The following is a 24,442-nucleotide window of genomic DNA, read 5'->3' on the forward strand; positions in this document are numbered from 1 at the left end:
TTCTCTTGGCATAGGAGCAAATCTTCTCTGGGTTTAGGAGAAACTCTGTAGTGGTTTCTCTGGGAGAGAGGCGGCTGTCAGGAAACCAGTACTCTGTCACTGTTTCTCTGACAACAGTCAAATATAAGGGTAGAGTTCCTCCTTGTAGGCAGTGCTAATCTAAGATCATAAATGAGAAAGTTGCCAGAGATAAATTTTTTATTATCTCCATTGCATGACTGGCAGGCACAGGGTGACATACCAACGCAGCACAAGGGATAGCATACTAGAGAGTGCCTGCTTTTGCAAACCGCTGTAAGTTCTACTTGCCATAAAAGTCCCAAGTACAATTAATGCTGTAGATATCTTAGTCTGTGAATATAAGCCTCGTCCAAAGGCCACTGCAGTCTTGCCCAGATATCAATCACCTTTGTGTTGGGCTCCTCATAAAACATTAGTGTGGCAGGAAGCCAAAGGGTTCTCCTACTTGTGCAGAGACATCACCTTTTCCCTCTGTGTGCGCCATGTTGTAGCAGGTTATATCACAAAAGTACGGTAGTGTTCTATGGAAGCAGTTGTTCCCACCAATATTCTCTTAGTTAATGATTTCTGCTTTACCTACAGCTGTGTCTGTCTGCACAGATGCTGTTCCCAACTTAACTGTGTTATCTGCAAATCCCCAAGAGAATAAAATACAGAAAAAATCCAATTGGAACAGTTTCCATCAAGGGGAAGTAGTTCAATTAGCTCCATGTATCCCTTATTCACATGGTGCTGAGAGCGGTGAAACCCAGGAGCACATCCCTTTGTCAGTCTTCGTCCATTTGTCTGTCTAGCTCTCATCTGTCTCTGTTCCCTTCATTAAGGGGATAGCAGGTGGCAGGGCGGATGATGGATGGGCAGAGGACAAACTAGAATAGGGTCTACTCATCATCCATTCGTGCACCAGAGCAAGATAAATGGTCATGAAGAGCTTTCAATTTATCCAAAGGCTGAGCCAGAAAGCCATACTACATGCCCTGCAAGGCTCTGTCTTAGGCATTGAGGGACACTACCACCAGTGGGCAAAGTACTGGAGCGGGCAGGAGCACACAGAACTGGTTCAAAGGTAGGATCACATGAACTACATCCCAGGCTTGGACACCTTGGATGTACAAATAAGTTATAGGCTGGATCCTTAGATTTGAGTTTCTCATGGATAGCCATGGCCTCCCTTAGGGGAAAAATCCTCTATGGCTTTTTCTGTGGCATGGATGCATGGTCAAGGCATAACCTACATAAAGGGAAAAGAAGCCCTGCAAAAGGGAATCCTCATGGTAGAATATTTTCTGGCAGTAAGAGCCAGATATTTCTGTTATTTACAGCTGCAGCTATAGACTCTGGACCTAACCCTTGTACTAGGGTATCACGCAGGTGTATATTAAAAAGCGAACAGACCTGAGGTACAGCCAGGTTAACAGAAGGCTATGCAGGCAGAAAATGTGTGTGTCAAGAAAGTGGGTGAATGTAAACCTTTGCCTTCAGCAGCTGAAGTCTTATAAAAATAAGTTATGAAATTACAAAAATTACAAAATTACAAAAAGTCTTACAAAATAACGCAGCCCAAATAATGCACCTTTGTCACTGAAGAAGCAAGAAAAGGATCCTGGGTTCCTTCCACAAAACTTTGCTGACAGCAGCAGCAAAGTGAATAGTCAGAGATAGTGATTAGAAAGGAATAAAATCAGCAATGAGTATGCACCAGAAAAAAATTTTAGTTATTCAAAAATTGCCCCTACCTCTGCAGCTTCCTCCACTTTTTCATGTGATCAAAGACCTCATTCCATACCAACATGGTCCTATTCTTTCTCTCCAGTATACAGGGGAGCAAATTCAATCTGTGAAGCTTTTGTCATTCTCTCTCTCTCCCCCTCTGACTTCCACTCTCTTTTCTTTGTAATGGTTTGCAGTGTACCTACCACAATGATAAAATGCATCCTGTTTACAGAGAAAGAAAAGTCTACCTCAGCATTTTTTCCATGGGAGGAAAATGGGGAGGGTGGGGGAAGTACATTTTAAAGCTTTTTAGCTTGTGACTTCTGCAAATTAGAAAACGTACACATCTTCCCCAGATGGAATATAGGCAATTACACTGTGAAAGCAAGTGCTATTTCTGTCCCTTTCGCCTCGCAGTCTTACTAATACTTTTAAGGTAAAGATACACTTGTTTGTGGTGAGGAAGATGGCCACCTTCAGCAGTTTGTGTCTAGTCTGAAATCAGGGAATGAGCTTTGCTTCGTATTAGTTTTCACAGTAGTTAAAATTCTTTGAAAGCCTTGGAAACTGAATTTCTTTTTATCCATAAAAGCCTGCAAGCTTTCCTCCATAGTGTTTTTCAGGCCCCAAACTGCCATGGGTTTCCACGTTCGGTTACTCATAGCATATGGGTGCTTGGGACAGTGCAGCGCCTCAGATGGGTGCGTTGCTCCCGTACCAGTGCCCACGCAGGTACTCCTAAGGGGAAAAATATCATAGCATCAGGGCCCCTTGGTGCCAACACCAACTGCTCTCAACCCTAAGCCACCTATCGGTTAAGGTGGTATTTTTATATACATATATCTCCACACACCTAGACCTTGTTTAATTGATTTCAGTGTGCAGGAAAACACACCATGAAATAATTGTTAATAATATTGCCTCTCTGATTCCATTTGTTCTATTAAGATTGAGAGAAGACATATGTAAAAGAAAAGCAAATAATTATAGGAATAAATACATGGCTAGGCATATGGATACATAGACAAATATAGACAGATGGACAGATCAGATCTATCTGGCATACGCCTATGTATGCCACCTCTCTGCATTTGCACTTCACTCAAAACTAAGCATGAGCACCTCACACAAACTGAAGACAAGCAAAGTAATTGCACAAATACCTGGTGAGAGCAGAGTATTAGGGTTGTCTCCTGGCTGAACGATCAGTTTTGGCGGTGCAGAGATTTGACCTGTGCCAGGTAAAGAGGTAAGAAATGCTCTCCCAGCTCTCTCAAAACTTCTATAGCTTGTTCTCCCTACTGCCCTAGCCCTACCTTATGCAAAGAGGTCTTTTTGTTCAAGGCAGGCTTTCCCACTGTTACAGACTCTGCTTTTTTCGGTTGCCCTTTCTTTTGCATTAGCAGAGTATTGCATTATATTTTGCCCTCCCTTACCTAACCCTTTATCACTCCATATGTGATTGGAGGAGCTATCTACCAGCAGCATATGTGTTTAATCAACTTTAATACTTCCACAGACTATGAGTAAGAGAAATGTTCTGGACAGGGAATAATTATCATTTTAATTACATTAGAGAAGATAGTTAGACTGCCAGAGGGTAAAAGATCTGTGGCTTAGTGCACTACTAGGCTGGGTAGTAGCAGCCGGGAGGTGGACCTGCTTTGGCTGTAAGGCAGCAGAAATATGAACGAAGGGAGCACATATCTGAAAAAGCTTCTGCACACACACGCAGTTCTGGCTCTGGCAGGAGAGGAAATGGCTGAAATGGCATTGCTGCATCCCTGTCCCATCACAGCTCAGAGGTAAACAGCAAGTCCTGGAGATTCGGAATCATATTCCCCCAGTACAGATTTTAAAACATACATAAAGCACTAGGAATTTGGAATTTACATCTGAGTGACTTTTAATAACAAACAGAAAACTTTTCCGCTGCAGTGGTCACAGTACTATCAAGACAGCAATCTGCCTCAGGCAGGATCAAGACAGGGAAACTGAGATACAGAGGCAGCATACAGCTCATCTAAGGCTATTGTGTGTCAAAGGCAGAGTTCAAAATACAGTAAGTCTGATTAAATTTATGGAATATCTTTAAAGTTTCAGCTTAGATTTCTTTCTATTTGCCCCAGGGTATAGGCAAAGCACATCTCCCATTTTTCCTTTAAATCTACAAAAGTTAGAAACATTACTTTTCATAAAGAAACAAGCCTATAATGCTGAGATTCACATGTAATCACATCTCTGCAACAAATGCAGCCTTAAGAACAAACAGTAAATATTGAGAGACTTGTACTGATAGAATCACGAAAACTAGCAACATTATAAATCCCTTCGGAGACTTTGAGTATCTGCTGCCTATCCTTAAAAGCTTGCAATCCAAGAAGTATTCGCTCAGTAAATTTTACATAGCTATCTGCTCTTGGTGGTGGGAGATTGGTTGCTGTAAGTCTTATAGGCCTGTTTCCTAACTAGAAGCCTAAAATGATTTAAACAAAGAATGAAAAGGAAATGGTATGTGGCACTCCCACAGAAGCAGACTACCTCAGGTTTCTGTGAAAGCACCGATTTGCAACAGCAGCATAACAAAGGAAGCTTGGATTCTGCAACAGGGTTGCAGGACATCTGCCAGCTCCAGGTTTCTCCTGCAGCAGGGCCCCTTGCCACATCACAAACTGCAGCATGAACTGTCTGGCCCAGGAATTCTTCCTGCTGAAAAACTGATGCGAGTTATCTGAGTTTCCATGATCAGCTGATGGCCACAAAATCTTTCGTACATATCACAGCCCCATCTGGTAAAGCAGCCAGATCGGTCCTTGACCTCTTGATTGGACTGTATAATTACCATACTTAACTGGCTCTGTTACTGGAGTGCCAAGGGATCAGCCAAGTCACGGACTGCATTGTATAAACTCATATGTAAACAATGTAGTCCCTTTTTGGGGCCCTTCTCATTTGTTTGCATTTACACCGCCACAGAGAAACTGCTACATTAAGGAAAGGAAAAAGGATGCAAGAACTAAAAAAAGAAACATTTTGATTTGTTTCTGGTTTGCTTTGGGATTGTTCATTGTATTTAATGCCTGGGTTTCTGCTTTGCAGCCCAAAATTATGAAAGAGATTAAAAGAAACTTTCTTTTTAAAGATCACTTGTAGGATTACCTCAGCCATCTCCTCCTCATCTTCTTTGGATTAGTATAATCATGAAAGCAAGGAGGCTAACGAGTACTGAATTATGCTCCTGGGGCCAACTTCATTAGTCATGTCTTTTGACACGTGTAGACAACACCTTAGATTTTCAGTATGAGATTGTTTTGCATTTAGCATCAGCTTGAAATATATTTGTTTTGGCCCAATAGTACAAATATTTCACATACTGATTCTCTGCAGAGCTAAGTAACAAATACGCACCAGTTCTTCTCCTTCCTAGCTCTTCTGTTGCACCTCAGTGCTGACCCTAGGCAGCCCCTGTACTCCAGCTCTGCATGTACTTACGCCATCGCATTTATTATGGCAGTGCCTACAGGTCTAATGAGAAAACTATCCTATGAAGACAAAGGAAAATGACAGACCTTGCCCCCAGATGCTTATATGAACTGAATCCGCTTTTGTAAATGTTATTTCTAAGCATGTGTTTGGAACCACCCAGGTTATAAGATTTAAGTTTAAACTCTCCCTGGTACATGTAATTTTGACTTAGAATTGATTGGAACCCACATTACCCAGAAGATGGTCTCAATCACACTCTTATTAATTTCCCGAGGTAGGTATGTCTATGCCACTGAGGCATTGGTTAATGAATGCTAGACCGCAACAATACCAGTAACAGAAATGTAATATGCCTCATTTTAGCCTGTTCCACACACTCCTTTTGACTGGCACACACTGTAATAACTCAGAATGAACTGACTCCTACATATTTCTGCAAAAGAGACAAGGAATTACTCTTCTGGTTTTCAATTTCTTTTCTTCAAAAATTACCAGACTGATTGCGCTGTAAATTTCCATTCCAAGTAACGCCTCTTACTGGCTCAGCCTGAGCACTGCAGTGCAGGCTGCTGCCCCGAGTTAAAGCAAGGCTCTTTCTTACCCTACTAAAGGATGGGAATCCACACGCCATCCCATCTTGATTTAGTCAGCAAGCAGCAGCTAAACTCCTTTAGAGACTGTTTGCATGCTTGTTTCTCTACGAGTGTTACCAAAGCTAATTTACTGTAACTAATGTGGTCCTGTCAGTTGTTGTAATTTTCTATTGAGGTAAAACCACCAGCTCCGAGCAGACGGTGTTCTAGCTGGGAAAGATTAGCTCCTGTTAGAGAGGGGCAGCTCTGAGATTACTCCCTGGATTGTCATAGTAGTGGATCACACGTTGCCTAAATTACCATTACTGAGAGAGCTCCACACGCACCAGGCATAATGGGACTGGCAGCATCCCAGTGCCAAATAGCTTGGGGCTGAGAGGCAGTGCTCTGCAGAGGTGACAGCTCTGGGAAAGTCATAAATACAGCTGTGCTCAATGATACAGCCTAGACAGCAAGCATCAGAATCCAGAGGTGGACCATAGATACCAGGCTAAAATAAGAACAAGCTATTGTGTCTATACGAGGCTCAGACCAGACCTTGAACCACATCTTTGTGTGGAAGGGGAAGGGCCCAAGTACTCTATGGGTTTTTTTCTCTTTATTTCCTAATTTCATATTCTGTTCCTATCAGCAGGCTCAGAGAAGGACCAACAGCAAAATACTAAAATATACTGTGGAAAAACATCTAGTTGCAATGACAGAGAAGACAGTCTTGGCTAATAAATGAGCTGGTTAATGTGTCCCCTTGTTCTGTCCTACTTTTCCTTTACAATACTGAGATACTGAGGGAAGTTGATCCTAATTAACTACTGATGTGAATTTAGAATGATTTAGTTAAAACACATTTGGCCTCATGGGGACACACACATTCATAACTGAAGCAACTTTAATTCCATCTAGAGAGAATGGGTATTGTCAAAAGCAATCAAGTTACCATGACTTAATAACTTACTTCATATCAGACAGGAACTGCCTGTGTGCGCTCTTAGCCCATCCTGGCAGCAGAGTAAAACACCAGCTTCCCTGGGATTTTGCTTTACAATCGGGCCAGGGTAAGAGTTTGTGCACAGTCAGTTACTGCAATGCAGCTGACAGGTGGTAGCTCGGAAAGCTGTGAAGCTCAGCCTTTCCCAGTCCTACATCCTCACTACCTGAACTACATTTCCTTTTGTTTTGACTGAGGTTGCCTACACCACAATTTAAGGTCATGCAATTAATTATTCTGAAAACTAGTTTGCATTAGTTTTTCTATGTCTACCTGTACAAACAAGCTCCTAAAGTCTTTGTTGCTTCAGCAGTAGCACAGAAATCCCTATGAATGCATACTGTGTGCACGCTGTTGAGTTTGCAAGCCCTGGCTATGTTAAGCACAAGTATGAAAAATGCCTGCCATTAATTTCAGTAGACAACTACAGGTGCTTCCTTAATACAAATAATAATCAATAGGAGTCATGTAGATAGGCTGTTAGAAAGGCTGTGCTCTTGTTATGTTTTCATATTAATTTTACATTCCAAAATTGATTCAGATAATCATCTGAGATTTTATGTGCTTATCTGAACATTCAAGCCTCTGATACTGAGGTAACATTGTTAAAGGTATTTAGCACACACGCACAGAAACGCGGCAGTAAAATTCATGGAAGCTTTGTACTCAAATACCAGTGTATCCTGAGTGAGATTTACCTCACAGGGGGAACAAATTCAAGGTCAATGTCTCACTTAGCTCCAAAGCTGCAGTTATTAAATTCTTAACAGGACTTTTCAAAATCTGACTGTTTCATTCCAGGATCTTAGGAATGAAATAATAAAAAACCAAGCTTGACTTTACATTTCTGCTTTCCAGTTTGCTGTTTCCTTGGTGAAGTAAATGGAATTATATAGAGATACACCAGCTGGGTATCTAACTCTCAAGCATCAAAAATCATTGCTTCTTTTAAAAAGAACAATGGATATACTGGAGCACTAAAAAGTCTTTTCTATACAGTTATGATTTACTTAGCTCATCACAAACGTGCTGCAGATAAATACTTAATTTCCATCATTATAGATATCAGAAGGTGTACTGCTGTCTCTGGTCAGAGATTGAATTTATCATTACCAGTCAAAAGCACCCTACAGTTTCAGCAGAGGGCAGAGATCAGTTGTTTCATCCAAATGAAACATCTTTCTCCTTAATGGCCTTTGAGTTTGCCCCATCCTTCCTACTTCGTCCCTCGGCTACAAGATGATCACAAATGCTTCTGGACTAGACCTTCAGATTTGCTTTGGGATGCACATGAAATAATCATTCCTGAAAACAATTTCCCCATGATTAAAGATCCGCTGCTGCTAAAAATATTTAAAGCAGGCATCATCCCGAATAATAGACTTGGCAACATGCACCAGAAATGACAGAAATTGCTGGCACTGTGCAGAAAACAAACATCAAAAGACAGAATAGCATCAGACAGTGTGAAGCACTGGATTATTTTTTTTTTCTTTTTCCTCATGCCATTTTGCCAAGGTTGTTTGTGCATCTTTGTGTAATTCCAGTTAATCACACAAATTCTTCAATTCAAGATATTCTTTGAAATCTCCCTGGGATGGCACTACTCTTGTGTACCCCTCACTCTCCTCCTGTTATGAACCACCCTCTTGGTTCTAAATGAAAAACTACATTCAGTAGCAAACCGTCAGGGGTGTTCTATTTTGCAGCTTTTATTCCACTTCATTTGCTTTCTTTTCTCCCCTAAGGAAATGTTGTGGAAGCAGCAACATTGCTTGCTCCTTCCTCCTTCCTCTTCCTATGAGGGAACTCTCAAGATACGCCTGCTTGTAAGTTCATGTGGTCACCCATTGCTGTCACCAAGCTGCCCTTTATTGATAATTCAGCCAATAATTGGTTCTAATGGATACGATCTGAAAGTACTGCTAATGAAGGGCCTGCTCACCTGAATGGCTCCCCAAGGGCACAACACTACCTCAAGCACCAAGGTCAGAGAAAGTTGGCAGCATCGCATTCCCCAGGGAAGCCATGGCACCTGACAGGATCAGGTTGTGTGTCAATGCTGCTATCAATTATTTTTCACAGGGACTTAAAAACATCTGTGCAGTGCTATAAATCTGCATGGTGCTTTGCGCTCATCTGTAAAAACACATCGCTTACCCCAACCCCTAAGAGCCTGTGGCCCCAGAGACCTTCCTGAGGAGAACAAGATACACGCAGTGAGTGATTTCAGGGGGCTGATCTCAAACACTGCTCTGCATTTGCAGCTTGTTCCAAGAAGAGCTGCATGTGGTTAAAAGCACTCTGTAGGCCTCAGAAAGAGACTCAGAGGGGACTGACGACATGTGGATGAGACCACAGTGCAGATCAGACAAGTTCTTTTGGAATCAGCGCTGCGCTCAGTCGTCCAGTGTCAGAACCCGTGGGAAGCGAACGGAGCAGCAGTGGCACAAGATGAACCAATACAAATCTGAGGTTTATGCTTTCCACCCCTGGGAGCGGATCTTTTGTGGCTGTGGATGGGCAGATTCTCACTTTTCTTACCAGGGCTTCAGAGATGGGAGGGGGAATGAGAAGCAGGAGGTAGAACAGGCCAAATCCCATTTCACTAATTTCATTCCTTTGAACATTATATGCAAGTGAGCTATGAGGAAAAATACAGATACTTCAAATGACATGCATACAGCGCAACATCTTAGGAGCCTTTTCAATTAAGGGTTCTTAACAAGAGCCTAGCTAGAAATGGCTAAGAGGTGCATGACTGCAGCGTGTTTGGCAGGATCTGAGAAAAACCCTTTCGGGAGTTGAGAAACAGCAATGAAATCAATTGCATCAAAGAAAGTATAGGAAGAAGGAATGACAAAGGACATAAGAAAGCTGAGGAAATGACCTTGCTGAAAGCTAAGTAGACTGAAGGATAATAGTGCTGAAGGACTGCACTCCCAGGATTATCAAGCCTGACCGTAAAGGGACCAATTCATAGGACTGGATGTGAACATGAAATGCAAAGAGGTTTTTGTGGGTTTGCTAATCTCTGCAGGTCCTACGAACATTAAGTACAGAGGATCAAGGTTGGGGTCATATTTACACTCACACAAATACCTACACAAGCAGCGGATTTGGCCAGGTCTGGCAGAAAGCCTCCTGGAGCCCAGGGGAGCTTTTTGACTGGCATCCACAGTTTGGTGCGAGGCTGATGACCATCTCGGACAGACAGTGCAAGCTGTTCTCCTGCTCTGTAAAGGCACAAAGTAGAGACATGTGAAAACTATGCGGATAGTCCATCAAGCCATGTCAGATGCTCCTCAGCACACTTGTATGTCTAATTAGGAGTGAGAACTGTGCAGCCAGTGTGTGTGGATATCTGGTGGAGTTTTTTCCAGGGTCAGAGGATAAAAACCCCTAAAGTTTAAAGACCTTCAACACAACAGTACAGCAACCCTGCCAAATCCTGCTGTCAGTTTGAAGGCTTGTTAGCAACACTTCTCTGGTTTATCTCCTTGTGATTAGCAAGTTTCCAGTCTCTTAGACCATGTGAAAGAGCAAGGGCTAATAAGGTTTAGACTTCGCTTTCCACATATAAAAGTGACAGCATTTTTACTTCATTTACTTGGTTGTTTGAGGCTTTTTTTGTTTCTTAGCAGGGAAAAGTTTTTCTGGTCAGGAACCTCACTTTCTGAATGCACTGACAATAAAAAATGTATCCAATTACTTCTACTGGAATTTAACTTCACTGGTATTTGTTCAAACAATCCCACATGCACACAAACTCAAAAGTTAAGTAGGGATTAGATTCTTAAGTAAGCGCAATAACTCTGTGCACACACAGGCACCATCTATAGATATATTCATATAAACACAATAAGACATGTCTTATCAATGGGAACATACAAACACACATGACACCAGTATGAAAGCAACATGAATGTATGTTCATACAACCACTTGCTTACGCAGATATTTGACTGCCCATGGACACACAGGCATATACAGAAACTCAGTGCATGCGCTCAGCGGTGCTTATCAGCACAACCACCATGTAAGCATGCCTGCGCATTTGCACAGCCACGTGCACCCATCTGATGCAGTCTCAGGCAGATATTCACATTCTATAAGCAAGAGTGAAAGGTTCAAAACCTTCATTCCAGAGGAAAAAAATACCTGGCTTGCTATTCAGAGTTAAGCGTTCTAATTAAAACGTTTCTGGTCAAATGCATAATGTTAGCATGAATTATTGCCAGATGAAAAATAAGAACTAGAGTTGGGAAAATCCACTCTAGCTTGACTCTGGGTCCTAGTATTGCGTACAAAGTCTTGAGTTTGTCCCTGAATTCTGTTCTTACCATCTGACTATCAGCATCAAGACATCATGTATACGATAGCTAAGGACCTGCCATTGCTTCTACCCTGTGATAGGCTACTTCAGTACTGCAGCAGTCCCTCCCCCCCTCCCCAGTTTTACTATTCATATTAAATCTTCATCAATGCAGCAGATAAGTCAGCTACACAGAAAACGGGCAAAGTAGCTGCGGCTCTATGCGCGTTTTCTTCCAGGACCCAAAGGTGGTGCTGTTGCATTTACTGTTAAGGGCAATATACTTCGGCAAATAACACTTTTTTCATTAAAGAAAACGTTAAATCAAGCCGCCTGTAGATTAAAACTGTGTATTGTTTAACTTCACAAGCCATATTTAAGTCTGACACCTGCATGTATGACTTCGCCATTAACACGTCTGGTGCATCTGTATTCCTGCTGCTGCTGAGCTCGCTTTTAGCCAGAGGTATTGGTGTGTGGCGTCCCTGGTTCAGCAGTCTTGGGGATGTTTTAACAGAAATCATACTGGAAGGACAGGCCCTCCAGGCCCGCTCTCAGACCCCGAGTAGCCACCTGTCACAGAAGAACCTACAGCTGCATTTGTTCACAAAACCCCTTTTCCAGGCTCCTGCAGCAGCAGCTTTGTGCATTGGAGACTACGGCTTGAGATGGTCCCCAGTGGCTGAGAGCGCATCTTGGCACCATCCAAGCCTATGAAAAGAACAAAAATAGCACCGCACAGCCCAAAGAGGAGAAAAGTGGGTACAGTGAGAAGAGGCTGCAGTTAAAACGAAAGCATGTACTGCAAGAAGCAGGCAGACAGTTGGGCTGTGATGCCATAATCGCCAAATGCAGGAAACACAACCCAACCACCACCACAACTAAGCAAATTGCCCAATTTTCAAACTAGATGGTTACTTAATGCCTCTCTGACTTCTGCATCTCCTGAGCAGCCTAGGACTAAAGATCACTTCATATGCAGTGCGTCAGAGTGTTTTTCAGAGAACAGCACCCCAGAAAAATGGCCAGGCTTCAAATATCAACAGAGGTCAGGAATGTCAATATAATAATGCCAAGCAGTTTTAGGGAGTGCAGGTTTCATTCCGCTAATGTTAATAAATGATTCCTGTTCAGTATTTAAAGGAAGGTGCAAAGGTTAAGCTCCTTGCCATTGTACCCCACAGGGAAGATTGCTCTTGTTCCTAAACAGGATGAAAGGAGGAATCATCAGAAATTATAAGAGGTCAAAGCTATGAAGACTAGGCAAAAAAACTAAACAGAACCTGAGAAACATGACAAGTGAAAAAAAACATTCCAAACTATCTCCTCCAAAAGAAAATGCTATTATAATTTTTAGATCATCTACTTGTGCTTGACACCCACAAGACATTAGCTGACTAAGCTGTCTACTCATCTATTTCATGAATTTGTCTGATGAATGAATTGCTTGTCGTCATGAAGGAAGAAAACAAGGACAGTGGAAATGAAGTATGAAAATGCAAGAAGATAAAAAGGGACTATATAATGGAAAATGGAGAAGAATGAGGGCTTTTATGTATTCAGTGTATTAAAAGACTATAACAATGCAAAACTAACAAAGCAAACCTACACATGCAGGCTAGTAGCCTTGCTCTTGAAAGGAATCCAAATTTCAAATTGCCAAAGAAAATTCCAGGGCCTGCTTGTAGTTTGCTAACATTTTCCAATTGCAGACCTCGGGGTAACACCCTAAATTTTAGGGAAATACCTGCAACACAAAGGCTTTCCATGTAAAGGTATCTATCTAGTAAGAGCTGAAGTAGGGTTTAAGTTTTGTTTAATGAATTTTGTGGGTGTTTTTACTGAAATAGTCACAAATGACCACAATAGTAATTTGTCTTTAAACTTATGGCTAACAGACTCAAAGTATGGATGATAAAAGATGGAAACAGATAAATGACATTAAAGTTTGTGTTTGTTGTTTTTTTTTTAAATTGTAGATGCAGAAGGGAAATACAAAATGGCAGGTAAGTTCCTTTTGATCAGCAGAGAGGTTAACCTAATTATGTATGATTCCTGTATTATATTTTTCCACATTTATTGATAATCCTATGTAAACTGGTACCAAAATGGAAATGCAGAAAGCTCCAGCAGGAGAGCTATTCTCTTTTAGTATCCATAACACTGCCAATGTATGCATTTGAAGAGTGAAAATGGCATACCATTGTGTACTGGCCCCTTCTAATCTCTGCATATAAATATTTTATGATTCCTTTGGTTCCGTCTTTACCTTCTCATCTTTTGATTGAAGTAAAAGCTGATCATCAGTAAAACATCCCTTAACAGCTTCATAAGCCAAAAGCGCCTGGAAACACATCTCTAGTCTCAGCATCCTCTTTAATGAATGTGGAAAGCTCTCTTCAACGCTCTAAGTGTATGAAACTGATAAAGATTCTATTTACTTTTTTCCCCTTATAAGAACTTAATGAGACAAAATTGGTAGCTCGTAATCAGGCATTGGCCTTTTCATCTCTCCGGGTTTTATTTACAAAAGCTTATTAGAGCAAAGCACACTAAGTGATATGCAGCGATAACTAGAGTATTGCTTAACGATCCCTAGCAGGCAGCACAAAGCACAGAAAATTAAACAGAAAAGGTGATTAAAGAAATGTTACCTAATGTAAACAGAACCCTTCCCTCCACTGCCATCAGAGACCCCGATGCCGCACATGAATCTGCAGATGAACCCACTGGCTAGACTGCATCTTTCCAGTCTGTTACAATTGCTGCACTGAGTCAGGTCTCCTGGTACATAGCCCTTGACATCAAGGCTTGAACAGCTCTGGGCCCAACTGAGGCAGCTCCCTGCAAGCAAGGAGTCAGGCCACAGCAGAGCCAGCTTTGCTATCCACTATATCTGATTTTTCAGCTTCCACACATATTCCGTATTAAAAATAGTAGCTACCGATGTTCAGAGATAAAAGTTGCTCTGTGTCTTAGTTTTCCCCTCCGTAAAATGGGAATAATATCCAACTCTTTCAAACGTGGAAGAACTTGGGCAATCTTAAAATCGAATTAAGAACAGGAAATGCAAGGAAGGGCCAAAGCAGCTGGAATTCTGCAACGAAAAAATCCGTAATAGGCTTCCAACAGGAACTGATGCTTTTCACACACACTGCCAGTTTTGCTTACAAATAGAGCAATACAGTTGCTCCTTCTCCCTCTGTAATTTGCTGCTTCATTTTCATCCTGATAAATAGAAACACCACGCTTGCATAGGGAAAGAGAAGTTACTGTATCATAGGAAGCAATCACACCGTACACAAAACAAGTACTCTTGGTAATTAAACTACTTCCAGCCCCCTTTCTCTGTTCCTTTTCAGCATTGCGCTGACGGGCTGTTTATCTTTGGCACAGCAGAAGCAAAGGAAGCAGCAAAATGTTCTTGTAGCAATTCACTCACAGGAGGAGGGGGAGAGACAAAGGCTGAAGACAAACATATTCAGTCTTCAGTGCCAGCATTGTTCCTTGAAAATACTTGAACAAAGATCAGATCTCTAGGTAATTGTCCAGGCGACTTTTGATAGAGACTTGTCAACTTGCTTGTAATATTAAGTGCTTCGTGTTCTATCCAGATGTTTCTCTAGTACTATAGCTATGCTCCAGCTGTGCAGAAACTTGCATCTTGCTCTGCTGTTCTCATCTAAAAGGGGAGTGTCTGCATTAGAGGTGCAGACTCTTGTGGTGATTGACTAAAGAAAAGCAATCTATAAAAAGAGTAAACAGCTTTAATACAAAGAATAATAAAAAAAGAACAAACTAGCCAGCTCCTTCCTAGAGCAGATTAAAAAGTCTGTCTTGTAATTAATACACTGGCATAAGGACAGCACATCAGAAGGCTGTTCCAGCTCTACCATATACTCCATCTGGAATCCTGTGCGCGTCTGTCGAAGTTCAGTATCACCCCACCTGAGCGAAAGGGGTGCTAACTTTTGTCTGAACTGTCTATTTATATCAAATTCTTCCAGCTAGGGACTGCCTTTTATACATTTGGACAAGAGGACAACGACCTCAGATGGGGTCCCTAGCTGCTGCCCTAATGCAAACAAGCAGCCAGACAAGCCCAACATAGGCTGTCTGGATCAGAACTCTAAGCTTGTGAAGGTGGTATTTTGGCTTTGGCTTCAGTCCCACCTCTGCAAATAAATAACAGATTACAGTGAATCTGGATGCAAAATAGAAGGAAAGGTGCTAGCATACCTCCCTGGTGAGGTTAATCCACAGTCTAATAGACCCTGTATTGCAGCTTGGTTCCTCCCTGACCCTCCCTCAAAACGTGGTTGTTGAAAATGTGGGTCTTTGGCTCTATGCCCATTCCCCATCGACATACACACTGTTTGAGTGCTCTCAATTTGCATCTGTCATTATCTTCTGTGTGTGCGCCGAGGTTTAATGTGCAATAAATGTAAATGGGTGATGTATATTCTGCATTTTATTAGCTCTCATTTCTCCTTGGCATCATACACAGTTGTTATGCCTTACAAAAGCTGCTTTCTGGTCTACCAGAAAGCTCCCAAAATGGAGATCTGTTGCTATTGTTACTAGTATTTTCTTCTGCAAAATCAAGAGTAATAATTTCATTAATAATTACAAATTAAAAACCAAATTCACCCATTGTTTTTAGCTGGCTTTCAGTAGCTTTGACTTGAGACTTGCCCAACAGATCAAGAACTGAGCTGAAAAATTTAGGACCCCAGGCCTTCTCAATGTGTCCTGCTTTTGGCCTGAACCGGTCAGAACACACAAGTGAATTGTATTCTCAAGCATATCCCAGAAGCCATTAGAAATGAGTATTTCTATGTAGTTGTACTCATAGTTTCTACTGTAATTAAGATATATCCTCCGTCTATACAGTAACAAAATGTTCTGTTCCTGCTTAAGTTCCTCGCCAGTGCTTGAAATCATCCCTTTCATCTTCCAAATATAAAAGGATGAAGGGATATTATACAAAAACATAGCTTGCTTTGAAGCCATTCAGACTAAAGACCTATAATTCAGGTAATGGTGATGGCCACAGTCTAGCTCTTCAACAGATAATTTATGCCAGTCCCTGTAGGGAAGATTGCACATCCCCCTTCCTCTCCTGATACATTTTCCCGTACGCAAAAAACCTCCTGTGTTTATATCTACCCAGCTGGCATTCACAGCAGATTGAGGAGCCCCAATGCAAGGAACTGCTCTAAGGAGAGAAGTTGTAAGTTGATTTGCTCTGCAGCCTTCTGACCCTCAGTGAACACACACCCGCTAAGTGGCAGCCATGAGGGGTCTCAGGTTAAACATCAAATATATGCAAACACCATTTTGCTTGCCCCAGCTGCTGCAGTAGGAAAGAGATCTTTAAGTGTGCTGAAAGACTTGAGGCTCTCAACCACCATCCTTCCCTGGCCTGCAATTACATGGACATTTAACACATCATTCTGCTGACGCTCTCATCAGGTCACATTAGAACATTATAAGAATCTGGCAGTGAGGGGAAAATGGCATCTGCCTCTACACTGAAATGATGCGTCAGCATACAGGTCAGCCTAGAGATCAAGAGCAGCGGAGAAATGGATCACCTGGGACTGAGAAGGGGTCTCAGGATGCCATCAGTGCTAATAAAGCTCTGGACTGCATTCACTTCACAGAAGGGAAGCTGTAAGTATCTCCGGTTGGCAGACAGTAACTGTAGGGCTCACTGTAGAACAACTAATGCTCCACACAGGTGAAGTGGTCCTGCTGGAGAAGTCTGAGCTCTGCACACAGATGTTGGGGACCTTCCTAGGCTGAGACTTTGCAGAAGCTACACCATCTTGCAAAAACCTTGGAAGTGACAAGGCAGGTGGTGTGCTGTGATTGCTGCTTATCACACTAATCACAGCAGTTTCACTGACTCACTGCCCCCCACATCTGTGTCTGAATCCAGCTGCCACTCCTTGTGTTACACTTCAAACATTATCTCTGAGGAAGAACACAAGAGTCCAGAAACAGATTCAGTCACAGCCTGCCCCGATCAGTGTTGACCATAACAGACCAATGGTTTATAACTCCAGATAACAATTGAAGTATTTCATAGCTAGATTAGCAGTGCTGATAGCCGTATGGGTAGCTGTCATGAAAAACCTTAAATCTAAAATGACTAATTGCTATTCAGCTAATAGTAATCCAATACATTTTCAAATATTTGTTTTGGTATCAAACAGCCTGTCTGGATATTCCTGTACAATCATTTCCAGATTCCTGCTAGTCTATTCCTGGTAAAAAGTTGCCACTGACCTATTGCTATAAATTGTTGCAAATTGATTTTTGCTGATTATGTTTCAAACCCAAGACTATGGAGGAAATGAATTTGTAGAGAACATTTCCAGTCCTGTGTGCCAGTGAACCTGTGGCCAGGTTTGGAGCATCTCAAGCTGAGATCAGAGATGGAACCTCACTATGCAATAGAGAAATAGGTGTTAAGAGACCAGTGGAGAGAACGATCAGAGTCCGGAGAGATTTTAATTCAAAGACTGAAAAGATGACAGATAAAAATCTGACTCACCGATTAGTACTTTTGATATTGATTTAAATTAGGACCAAAATTTCAGCTTGGACTGGTTTGGCTCAGATGTTAAAGTATACATATATCTGTCTATTATGTGGATATATATAAAATCATATATAGGGCATTTAAACACTCTGATTTTGAATCAAACAAAACAATCTGATCTGAGCAGAATGATCTTCTGCAGGATAGTGATTGGCCGAACAGGCATTTTGTACCTATATTTCAGCAACCCCACCCGAAAAAGAAGGTGGCCTAGATGACATCCTCATGAAAAGATGTTAAGCGACACACACATTCCTCCTTACCTTGGAGTCTGTCCAACTAGAAACAGAGAATGGGCAAGTAGGAAAGGAAGAAGTGAGAGGGACACAGTATTACCTAGCTTTATAAACCTTTGCTCTTCTACTCTCTGCCCAATAGTGAAGCACAAACTATAATCCACCTTTTCATTTAGACTGGGCAATGCATGTGCATAAGGCATCCTTACTGTGTTCAACACCTAACCCATCCCTGTGGGGTGATTAGAATCTGGCTGCACAGATTTATTCACCGTGTTGGTGCCTTGCTCCCCAACTATATCATTGAAATATTCCTCTGTTCCTCTGCAGGGACACAGCAGAACTGATACCTTCCTCAGGTCCCCTGAGAGCAGACAGTCTGCTTGCAGTTACGATGTCAAGAAGCTGCATTTGTGTTCCTGTGCAGCAAAAAGATGTGGTGTACTGGTCATTCCTTGAGAGGGCAACAGACCGCTGGCTCCAATTCCTTTTAATGCTTTCTGGATCTCATTGAATGAAGCAGACTTACTCCAGATTTAGGAAGGTGTACGTGGGAGCAAAGCTAAGATAAATGACTACTATTAAAGCCTATTACCTCCTATCAGTCAGCTATATAATAAAGACATCTGGCAGTTTAATTTTCTTTTCACTAATTACTTAAATTTCTTATTCCATGTTTAGGACCTACATTTAAATGCAATGCTGGGAGGCAGGTAGAGTCTCTCCTTAGATTTCCAGTGAACTCTCAAGCACCTGTGAGCAGGATGCAGCAACAGTAAGCAGCTCTGCTGCTTCCACGGGTAGCATTGCCACATTCACTTCCTATCACCATGGATTCAACTGGCATTAATAAGCTCCTGTCTCCATAAAAAGGAGCTGCCAAACACATGACTTCTAGACATGTGCTTGGCTGCACCCCCATGTGAGTGTGATTCACTGCTCTGGAAAATGGTTGCAGGGCAGAAAGAAAAGGGCACTGGCTTCTATGCACTGCTAGCCAAACACACACACACGGAAGGAAATAAATATCAGCCTTGGCAAACCCATGGATAGCTCAGATCATCCTCATGTAATAATGGGACACTGATGGTCTCCAACTGCCAACATTTGCTTAGGGAGAAAGACTCACTGTGTATGGTATTCAGATTAATTTATCATTTATATCCTCAGGCCATGCCAGTGAAAGAAAACTACTGAGACAGTGTAAAAAACTGATGGAGAATCTTTCATCAGTGTCCTGCATCACGTAATCAGAAGGTACTGCCCAACCAGCGCCTGCTCCACTGCAGTGAGGGAACAGTCACAACCTTTGCTTCAAACTAAGCACTGGAACAGTTCCAGAGCCAGGTGTGCAGTGGGGCTGTGCCCCAAACCCACCCTGCAGCACAATGCATGACTTTACCACTGGTGTAAGAGTCATGCTCTGGAAAAAATACTCTTATAGATGTAGGAAGCTTAAGAAATCATTTTAATGTAAACAAAAATTAAAGCAACATTTCGTCCAGTGTTTTCCAATGCCTAGAGGAGACAATGCATGAGGCAAGAGACCACAGGATTTTTTCCATATGAAAACATGACTTGCTTAAGATACTTTATACTTAGACAGCAAAGTCACCAAAACACTGAAAAAAACCCTGACAAACCTACTAGGAGTACTTTTTCTGGGAAAACAAAGCATTTTTTAATAATATCCCCTCCCATTTTAACTTGTTGACACCTACTTTTTCCTCTACAGAAGAGTGTCTATAGAAAAAGAAAGCTTCATATTTTCCACTGAGTCAACTGTCCTTTCCCTTTTTTCATTTATAAAAATAAAAGATGAAAAACAAATGAAAGGTATAAAAGAGAAATAATATTTTTCTTCCAGAGCAAATTCCCATAGGAAAAATAGAAAACTAGTTATTCCCTTTAAGTTATTTCCCACATTACAACTATAATTCTTCTGACCTTCTCCAGTGCACAGTATTTGCTAGAACTTGGTGATTTCTCCCTGGGAACATATAGAAAAGCAACAGCAATATACTGAACTAAGGATGCCAGATCTCCAGACTTCGGCCTTAACACTAAATCACAGCTTTCTCTTTCCAGCATCAGCAAGTAGCTGTTGCAGCTTTAAGGCCACACAGAGCAATCATTTACCCATCAGTCTAGATGGTACCTCTTTTGTTGGCTTACGCACAGGCACCTTCCAACTTTTATTTCCTCCTGCAAACTTTTTGACATGTATTCTTCCCCTATGGCTGCACCAGGGACCTCCTGCTGTAATGAAAGTGACCCTTGGTGTCACAAGGGCAGGTGTGCACTGGCTACCAGCCCACTCCTAACAGCAGGAAGAAACTCCAGTGTTCAGCTCAGCAGTCTACCAGTTAGCTTTCATTAGAGACAAAACACCAGCTACCTTTGCTGTCTTTTCTTTTGATCAGTACAGCCCACTCTGCAGTTATCACCTGGTCCCTTCGGCAACCAAGTGAATCTCATGCCCAGTTACGGCTGGAAATTGGGAACACAACATCAGTTAAATCTGAGAGTGCAATACAGATAGGTGATCTTTTTCCTAGCACAGAAGACCTGTACAAAGCCTTACATGCTAGTTGAAATTTCATCCTTCTCTGTCTTGAGGACCTAGACAGTACTTAAGAGATATGTAAGCCTCTTTCTACTTTTGGCCCTAATTTAACAATATATATTAGCAGGTACTTGCCAGTAATTACAGATTCAAACTCTGGATGTATGTGGTCAACTAGAACACCAGCTTGGAGCTAAGCACTTGATTTTTGCCACACAAATGTCTAAGAAGGTGTTCATATCTTCCTTCACAGAAAAATAGAATGAGAGATCAGATCCGTGTAGCCAACTTGAAGAAATTATTTAACTATCAACATTTCAGCCATTGTCAATGTGCTCAGGTCATTCACTTAGCCATAGCAAAAATTGGCTCAAGTATCAAGGGTATTCTTGATACAGAGAGGTCAGTTTTCTCACTTGACTCACAATTATACCAGAACCATTACACTGGAAATAGTTATTATTGAAATAAAACTGATTTTAAGGTTCTTAGTAAATTACTTATTTTATGGATCTGGCAATAAAACTACCAAATAGTTTAATCATATACTAAAAAGACTAGAACAAGCTAATAAAAAAGAAGCATATTGTGAAGGAGGGGAAAAACAACACCAGCAATCTAGAGTTCAAAAGCTAGAGCAATAAAAAGTCTTGGGCATCACACTTATGGGGCAGGTTCACCATGGGTACAAATTACGTACTTCTGTTGAAGATCCTGGTGCTAAGCAGAGCTGAACCAGCTGAAAATTTACCCGCAGGGAGAATGTGCTGCTCCCTCAGACATAAGTGAACAAAGCACAATTTAATACAAGTGATTAAAAAAGACAGACTAACATTTCTCATATTTCTGCACAGATCAGAAGCTTAGGATGATGACAGAAACTATCTTGGGATACAGAGTCAATTGGCCTTGTCATCTTTAAGGTTATGTTTTTGTAGAAAAGCTTGTCCTGCATCATCTTTATGATTTTTTTGTTCAGCATATCAATCACTTCTCCCTCCTGTGATGCCTTATGGTATTGCTTGGTCCTGACACTGCTTTATTTGGTGTAATTGTGCATGCCAATGCAGAGGGCATGCAATCTTACCGCTGTGAGTTGTTCCAACTTCACTCTCTTTGCAGTGGTGTACGTAGTTCAGCTCCCCACACATTGAGGCATGATATTTCATCTCAAATTCCCCTCAGGGACACGTCTCTCCTCAGGACCTTAAAATAAATTAAAAAAAAATGTCATTTGTATATTCTTGCAAAGTTCAGGTCTGAAGTTAACATACAAACAGCTCATACATATAGGACCAAATAATTCATTTAGCACTTTATGCATTTCATTTTTGATCATGGCCTTTCTGCTATAAAGATATTCAAATTAAATCAAAGCAAAAGAGATAAAGTCAGCTGACCTTAGCTGATCCACTCATCCAGGGAAAAAGTACATATTGTATCATTCCATCTGGGTTACTGATTAAAGGAAACAGAACACTGAAAGTAGAATGCTCTACATGACTACATGGGTGCAATTGATCCCTGTGCAATAGTCCAGTGTAACATATCACTTTGCTCCCACTAAGACCTGTTCAGGTGATAAAGATAATACCTTAGGAAACTACTGACAGCACACAAAATTGTTGTCAAATGCAAACTACTGCCAAGTGTAAAATACTGAATCTTGTTTTTTCAGTTGAACATTTATTGCTTCTACCAGCCTGAAATGCAGAAGTGCATAGTCACACTATCACATCAGGCTGTCTGCAACCTCAAAAAATGGAGCTGAAATTACTAAAAGATGTTCCATAAACACTGTACACCTAAGGCCAATGATGAATTCATGTCTCAACTTTTCTTGCATGTGAAACTGCAATAGCAGACAGGCAGTTCCTTAAACACATGATAGAAGAGTTACAAAAAGCACAGGGTTTGGGATTCCAGTGTTCTCATCCTCTGTTGCAGAGATCTGTGGTACAGATTCAGAGCTTTAATACCTTTCTCTACTCTCACATCCTTTTATAAGTCAATTATCTATTTTATAAAGTACTTATGAAGATTAACCACCAAGTAGTGTGGGAACAGTACAAATAGAACAGAAACTATAAAACAACAATATAAAAGCTTTTTACAAACATTGTGAATAGTTGCACTGTAAACCTGTCTTTTAATGACTATCAGCACAAGGGAAGGTAAAATGAGGCTATATAATTGATATCCTATATCAAAACTAAAAACACAGAATGCACTTAAAATCAAATACAGCTCTCAATAAGCACCTTTCACAAAAAGGTTAGGTCAAAAATTAGATGCTGTCACTATACAGTCAATAGCTTAACCTGACAAATATTTCAGAAGAATCATACTCTATTCACCAAGAATTTGTGAATCAACATGAACTAGAAAAAAAGCTGATAGAACGAATGCCTTCTGGAAATCACTTGCTTGCCCATAAAGTCAAAATGTTAAACTTCCAATGCTACCAGAATTTCGAGCAGCTCAAATTAACTGTGATTGTTCTTATAGTTAATTAAGCAAATTGATACGAAAAATATCCAATATAGCACATTTCAATGACAAATTCTAAGTACTTTAATCATTGACTTTTCATTGACAAATTAAGCAAGTAGCTCTTCCCTGTAGCCTTACAACTGGTCAAGGAAAAGACCACACTTAACTGCTCTTCCTCTTCTAGTGGCCGTTAGAGAAGATGCCAGTACAAGGCCATTGCAGCTGCTATTAAAAGGACACAGAGGCAAGCAAAAAAACCTACATAGTCAGTCTTGCTAAATTAGTTTACCTAAAATTGTATGTGTGAGTGATTTTAATCAAAATCTAATTTCCCCTCTTTTTAGAGTAACTGAAATGAGATTTTTCTAATTTACTTTTCGCGGTTCAAGTTTCTCATAATTCTTCTATGGTAGTGACAGCACCGTGAAAAGCGTCTGCTGCTACAAAGCATTAAAAAAATTAGATTTTCAAATTGATGTGCTAAATTAAAAATGTTTAATGTTTCTCATCAAAGGCACAGGAGTATGCACAGGGCCTTTGGTACAGTTAGAGGCACAAGACTTTTTTTTCATCTGTTTCTTTAATTCACATCGCAAGGCAACTCTGCTGTGAAAATTAACAAGCTACAAGCAAAAAGTGTTGTAAAATAGTGTCTTCAGAGAAACTACCTTTTAATTTCTTCCCCTCCCCATTGCTGGTTTGACCTTAAGGATGTCATAATAAAAATAGATGCTATGTTCTGTTTTTTTCTAACTTTAGATGGAGTTTTACTGAATTCTTTCAGAGCATCTGAGCCTCTGGGCAATTTTAATTCTCTGTGCTTGGCTTGCCAGTTCCTATATTTTAGGAAATCACATTATTTCTGTAAATTGACAAAAATTATTATTACATTCAAATCTGGGCTTCTGACTTCGGCAGTTGCTTGTGAAGTAGCTCGAAGTTGGGATGGGACTACCTGAATAGCTGTGGATTTATGTATGTTTTAAAAGTTTCTGAAGAAAGGTTTGCATGCTACTAGACAGACCTGAGTAACTACAGATTGCTCGGCACGGCTGCTACCACTTCGCAATACAAGCAGCTCAGAAACACAGAGCAAGTTTGCTGTTGACTCTGGATTTATGCTTGGGACTCCTGCTGAGCACAGCCGATTGAAAGAGGAAATGGAGAAGCTCCTCAATGATATGACTTCACATATATGGCCATAACTTGACCACATTGCTTTAAAGCATGTTTTCCTTTCAAGAGGAGCAAATCAAATGCTGGCAATGCCTACTGGCCCTTTATTGAACCATGGCTTTTTTGCAAGCATAGCACTCAATGCAAATAACAAATGAAACACATTCTGTATATTTATGGTATATTTGCACTACTGCACTGTGAGGGTGGTCAAGCGCTGGCACAGGCTGCCCCATCCCTGGCAGTGC

At 41.1% G+C, this 24,442-nt stretch overlaps 1 protein-coding gene across 11 annotated transcripts in view; it reads right to left on the reverse strand.

The window, feature by feature from the left end:
* Window positions 1-24,442, reverse strand: part of DUSP26 (dual specificity phosphatase 26) — a 64,793-nt gene extending 40,351 nt beyond the window's left edge. For all 11 annotated transcript variants that reach the window (XM_080370193.1, XM_080370197.1, XM_080370190.1 and 8 more), the window contains exon 1: window positions 1,758-24,442. The gene's annotated coding sequence lies outside the window, so the exon portion shown is untranslated. The remainder of the gene's footprint in view (window positions 1-1,757) is intronic.

Source organism: Falco punctatus, assembly GCF_963210335.1.
Source record: "Falco punctatus genome assembly, chromosome: 20".
NCBI classification, from domain to species: Eukaryota; Metazoa; Chordata; class Aves; order Falconiformes; family Falconidae; genus Falco; species Falco punctatus.